Source organism: Myodes glareolus, chromosome 7, assembly GCF_982192425.1.
Source record: "Myodes glareolus chromosome 7, mMyoGla1.1, whole genome shotgun sequence".
Taxonomy (NCBI): Eukaryota; Metazoa; Chordata; class Mammalia; order Rodentia; family Cricetidae; genus Myodes; species Myodes glareolus.
In genome coordinates this window covers 85,287,721-85,294,319 of record NC_142032.1, presented here as the reverse complement: position 1 = coordinate 85,294,319, position 6,599 = coordinate 85,287,721, and positions in this window count along the sequence as shown.

The window sequence follows — 6,599 nt, the reverse complement described above, 5'->3', positions numbered from 1 at the left end:
TACCATTATCTTTTTGTTTTCATCAGCACCTAAACATATTCACACATATTTTATCTGTTTAGAGGTTTTCTTGGTCTGAACCTGACCTTTGTGCATCTGTAGCCTTTTCTCAGACCACATGAACCAAACCTTAAACAGTCACACCAGCCACAGCAAGGCTATAGCAGTTAGTTATATCTCCTCGGTTCCCTGAGAGCCTAGCCTCATGCCAGTGGGTACAGGTGGAAGCCGTGTTTACAGCCCCAGCTCTGGGAAGCTGCTGAGTCGGAGAAGTGGCAGATGTTTTTACCTAGCATGTGGCTGCTCAAGTGCTTTGCTGCAGAGAACGGTCTTTTAAAGGAGCCGTGTATCTGTGTGCCATGAGCAGTGAGCCTACCTGGGAGACAGAGGTCCCCAGAAAGCTTTCTCGAGTCTTATATGGATTTATGTGCCCCACCCGGACACCATTTGAAGTTGTACATTCTTGTCAGGAAGCTAGTCCACCAATGACAACATGGAGACCTAGAACTCAAATTAACCTGCTTCTATTAATCTAGGCTCTGCCATGTGGCTTTTATCTTTCCTCAGTGCAGCATGTTCGACTTGCTCCGAGCCTGCTGGAGAAACTCAAATGCCTAGATGCCTCCTCTTCTTTCCCTCTCTCTATTAGTATATGAAATGCATTCCATTTCCATACACTGCTCCTCTTGACCGTCAATCAATGGTAATGATTTTGCTTATTGATCTTAAGTTTCATAGAGTAAAATGAACAGATCTTGAAGATCAAGTTAGATTTTTAAAAATATTTTATTTTATTTTTGTTTTTAGTTGTGTGTGTGTGTGTGTGTGTGTGCATGTGTGTGTTTGTGCATGCATATAGGTTTGTGCATGCATGTAGGTTTGTGCCTGTGTGAACAGTATTCCTGGAGGCCAGAAGAGGGTGCAGGGTCCCCTAGAACTGGAGTTACAGGTGGTTGTGAGTCACCTGATATGGGTACTGGGAACCAAACCCTGGTCCTCTGTGAGCAAGCAAGCTCTTAACTACTGAGCCATCTCTCCAACCCCTTCAAGTTAGATTATTTTTTAATGAAGCAGAGTTAGGTTTATTAAAAGACATTTTTAATATAGATTTTAAATGTGAACATTAGGAGAAGGAAAGAGGTAATTAGGAAGGAGGCAGGAAATACCAGAGAACACACACAGGTGTGGGCTTCTCCAAGAGACTTGCCTCTCTGAGATCATTTGAGAAACGTAGATACTATGTCCCCATCACCCAGATTAAACTCTACATTTTCATCAATCCAGAAAATTCTCCTGTGGACTTTCCCACTCAGACCCTCCCTGCTGCTCACCTCCGAGGCAAACACTGATTTCCACCTCTGTGCCTTGCTTTACATTTTAAAAGGATTTGATGTAAATGAAATCATGCATCATTCATGCGTCTTACAGTCTTTCTGCTTTCTCTTCTGTGATGTTCCCCAAGCACACGAAGGGATGATGCAGGCGTCCCGTTTAGAGCTGATCACTCAACATTACTTATTTTCAGCACCCTGGCCAGGTCTGAGTCTCTGCTTTGACCACTGCCCACTGCCAAGGGAAGCTTCTCTAACCAATGCTGAGAGCAGCACTGGTCTAGGATGTAAAGATGAGTGCACAGACTTTATGCCCAGTTAGCAAAACATCAGAGTAGGTACTGCCTCAGTAGCAACGCCTCTGCTTGAGTCCCGCCCCAGAGATTCTCAAGGAGAGACTTGGCGGGCAAGTTGAGCCCTGGGTGCTAGTAGGGTTTTCAGGTGACTGTGACATGCATAGAGGCCTGAGAGCCCAGCGTGGAATCCATCATCCACACACTTGAATGTTTAAATGCAAACTCGCCTCAGAGACGCCTAAGGTGGGAACCCCTGAGTGGCAGAATTTCTGGCAAATTCCCCGTGGGTGTTGATGCTGCTGATCTGTGGACCTCGTGATGTTGAGCAACACTGTTGAAAGAGAAACTGTGAATATGGATTCTAACACGAGGGCTTGTTTAGGGCTCAGAGATGACCTGTTGGTGGAAATGGCCGGGACGGACAGAGAGGTGGGCAGACTGTCAGCCTGTTTGGGACACAGTGATTTGGAAGATGCTTTTGGACTGTCTTCCCCACACTGCCCTAGGGCCACCTCATCTATAATTGGCGTAACTGGTTTTCCTGCTGATGAGAAGAGGCTAGACAAAGTCCAGACAGCTCCACATCACACCCTGGCTCTCGGAGCACACATCTCTCTCCTCCCTTTATCGGATCAAAGTCTTCCATCAAGCTGTCTGGTTCGGTCTTATTCAATTAAATTTTTTAATCCAATTTAACCCATGCATTCATCTTCTTTGAAATCTGAGAGACGACAGCATCCGCTAGGAACTCAGAGCAAATGGCTGAATTAGCTTTCAGAGAGGACTCAATGTGACGGTCTCTGCCCAGAGAGACCCACAGGCTCTTTGGAGGCCACTGGATCCGGAGAAAGAAGTTGGCTGAGGTTGGGAGGGAGGAGAGGGGAGGCTAAAATCAGGAACGCGACAAGGCTGTCCACTCTCTCCATACCTCTTCAATATAGTGCTTGAAGTTCTAGCAATAGCAATAAGACAACATAAGGAGATCAAGGAGATTCGTATTGGAAAGGATGAAGTCAAACTTTCGTTATTTGCTGACGATATGATAGTTTACATAAGTGACCCCAAAAACTCTACCAAAGAACTCCTACAGCTGATAAACACCTTTAGTAACGTGGCAGGATACAAGATCAACTCCAAAAAATCAGTGGCCTTCCTATACACAAAGGATAAAGAAGCAGAGAGGGAAATCAGAGAAAACATCACCTTTTTTTTTGGATGGGCAGATGGCTGGGCACCTGAGAGTGCAGACCCTGAAGTCACATAATCAACAGTAAGATTCAATTGGGGTAATACTGGGCGTTGGACCTGAACCTCCATGCCTCGGTTTCCCCATCTGCAAGACAAAAATGGTAACAACATGAAGTATCTCTTCACCTCCTAGGGTGGCAGGGAGGATGAGATTTTCTGTGGAACCTACAGAGTGCTACCTGCCACACGCTGAGGGCTAGAGGTCAGGGTTAGCAGGCCCTTTAAGACTGTTTGGCTAACCCAGTCCACCCACACAGCACCTAGAAACCATGCCAAACTCACTTAGCTCAGTGGGAATCAAGGCAAGGAGTCTGGCCAAGGCAATCCATCCCATCCCACAGCAAAGCAAAGGCAGCCAAGCCCTGCCAGGCGATTGTCTCACAGTCTGAAGAGCAGTATTGTAATTTGGGGCTGCATGAGGAAATTGCAGTAAAACTCGGAGCCAGCCTTACTTTATACACAACAGGAGAGAGCTGGCAAGCGAACTCGGGACCATCTAGGAGGTTTCCTTTAAATATTGAGTTTTCATCTTTCCAGCTGGTCTCAGACTTTACCGTGTCCAACCCGGCGATGTGTGAAGGCTGCCTTGTGGAGAAGCGTGACAATGAGGTCCCTTGGGGGTGGCACCTCCTGGGTCCGCTCGTCCGGTCACTCACTTGTCCTTGGGCTCCATAGGCATTCTCTACTTCACATGCTTGGCTTTGTATGTGTAAGAGGAGACGATTGCAATCTCCAGGTAACACTGGTACTTGCCTGCACCCTGCAGGGTTGCTTCAGGCCTAAAGGTTCATTTTATATGAAGAGCTGAGGGTGTCTGATAAAGGTTAGTTAAGTCGTAGGGAGCAGGGCCAAACCCTAGGTGACCTCGTGCGGCGTTTTGCTGCATTTAGACCTGGCCAGGCTCTTTCTGCAGTGGTGAAGGATTTGCCAATCCTCCAGGCTGCCCTCATCTAGGCTGCCCATGGAAGTCTGGCTCCTCGGGGACACTTAGGGAAAGTGCAGCTGGGGACACTGTCCCTTTGAGGAGGCACACCAGTCTTCAGCTTATCGACGGCCTACTGTGTGGGCCTTGTGCCAACTGTGTGAACTCATTTATTTTGAAACTGTGTGTTAGGAGCTCTCCCAAACTTGTTCCTATAGAGACGAAGCTCCCACGGAGTATTGCATCTGACTCGTGTTTGTGGCTCAGTGGATTCAGGTTCTAGTGTGTGTTCTGAGACCTCGGTAAGATGCCACCTTCACCTTGGAGACTTTTTTCTAACAGGCTTCCAAGACTGGCCTCAGACTTGCTATGTAACCATGGTTAGACTTGAACTTCTGATCTTTCTGGCTCTACCTCTAGAATGCTGGGATTGCAGGCATGTGCCACAAGCCTGCTGCAGATCACTGCTGGCTTTGTGCATGCTGGGCAAACATTCTACCCACAGAACCATATCTCCAGTTCAGCTTTGGGATGCAATATGAATTAAGTTTCATCCATCATGAGAAGCAGGGGATGAACTGAGCAGCAGTTTTTTTTTTTTTGCCCTCTCAACCTATTATTTCTAGGTTTTTTAAAAAATTGATTTTATTGAGCTCTACATTTTTCTCTGCTCCCCTCCCTGCCTCTCCTCTCCCCTTCAACCCTCTTCCATGGTCCCCATGTTCCCAATTTACTCAGGAGATCTTGCCTTTTTCTATTTCCCATGTAGATAAGATCCATGTATGTCTCTCTTAGGGTCCTCATTGTTGTCTAGGTTCTCTGGGATTGTGATTTGTAGGGTTTTTTTGCTTTATGTTTAAAAATCACTTATGAGTGAGTATATATAATAATTGTCTTTCTGGGTCTGGGTTACCTCACTCAATATGATATTTTATAGCTCTATCCATTTGCTGCAAATTTCAAGATGTTATTTTTTTCTGCGGTGTAGTACTCCATTGTGTAAATGTACCTTATTTTCCTTATCCATTCTTTGGTCAAGGGGCATTTAGGTTGTTTCCAGGTTCTGGCTATGACAAACAAAGCTGCTGTGAACATAGTTGAGCACATGTCCTTGTGGCACGATTGAGCATCCTTTGGGTATATACCCAAAAGTGGTATTGCTGGGTCTTGAGGAAGGTTGTTTCCTAATTTTCTGAGAAATCACCACAGTGACATCCAAAGGGGTTGTACCAACTTGCATTCCCACCAACAATGGAGGAGTGCTTCCTTTACCCTACAACCTCTCCAGCATAAGTTGTCATCGGTGTTTTTGATCTTGGCCATTCTTACAGGTGTAAGATGGAATCTGAACTGAGAAGTTTTGAATCAATAGTGGAGAGTCCTTTCAAGGAGCCAATTGTAGTATTGGGTTCCACTCTCCTTCAGCCCCGAGGGGAAGCTGCCCACCCAGATCCAGCCCACAGCACCAGAGACGAGGCTCATGCGGCAGGTATCCGACCAAATGTGAGCACGCCCAGGAAGTGGTGGTGTCTTCTTGTACCAGATACGTGGCTTCAGGAAAGGTCATTCGTGCCTGAGTACCCAAGGCAGGTATGAGCAGCAAGAATTTGGATGGTTCCAGATGATTTTGTTCATGACCTTAATGTAACCCCCCTCCTGGTCCTTAGGAAGAGGCTCCTTGTGAATGATTTGCTGAGTTTAAGTTTCTCTCTGCTGTAGGGGACGTGGGAAGGGCAGAGGATAAATGGGGTTCAAATCTGGCTAACTTAGTTTGGACAAGTTACTTGACTTCCCCTGCCTCAGTTTCTTCAATTATATACAGGGAGCAATAGCCTCTCTGCCTCTTTCTGTGTCTCTGTTCCTGTTTATGTCTGTCTGTCCATCTGTCTGTCTCGCTTTCCCTCTCTCTCTCTCACACACACACCCCTTATCTTACTGTTTCCCACTCCTGAGTTTGCTGTTCCCCCTCCCTGAGTATGGTGTTTGAACCCCACCCCACCCAGAGCTTGCTGCCCCCCATTCTGAGCTTGCAGGTCCCCTTTTCATTTTGAAGCAGAGTCTCTATGTAGCCCATGCTGGCCTGAGACTCACAGAGATCGGCCTGCCTCTGCCTGTGCTGGGATTAAAGGCCCCTGCTACCAATCCCAGCCCTTATCTGTCACAAGCATCCGTAGCAACATGGGTCTCTTTGCATCATGAGAGCACAACACGCTTGGTTGTGGGGATCCTTGTTGGCTCTATTTTTCTTACCCCTTCTGAACGCTCATTGTATTGAAGCTGGTGCCCTGACTCTGGAGAGCAGGGCAACATCAGAAGGGGTGGGCAATCACCCAAGATTCCTTATCCTTGGTTCTGCTGGCTAGTGCACTGCACCAGGAAACAGGGTCAATGTCACAGATAACAAGCAAGGCCCAGAGTTCATACTTAGCTAAGTGTGTCTATCTCAATAGGTGGATCTGTGCACAGATCCAACACTTCCTACCCCTAGGTCACTCTTCTCTGGGCTCTGGAGAACATCTGCAGTGTCTGGAGACAGTTTTGGTTGCAGCCACTCTGTAGGAGAAGAGGCTGAAGCTGTGATTGGGTGGGCAGGGTTCGGGGATTCTGTTAAGCAGCTTACAAAACAGCACACATGGTAAAGACAGAGCCGGGACCAGGCGTCAGTGATGCCATCAGTGAGACACCCTGTTCTTCAGGCTCATTTTAAGGTCACATGACTCTAAATGGATGATGTCTGACACATCTGGAGCATTGTCTGTGTGCCAGCCACCACCTGGACAGATTTTCTTGTATAAACTCCCC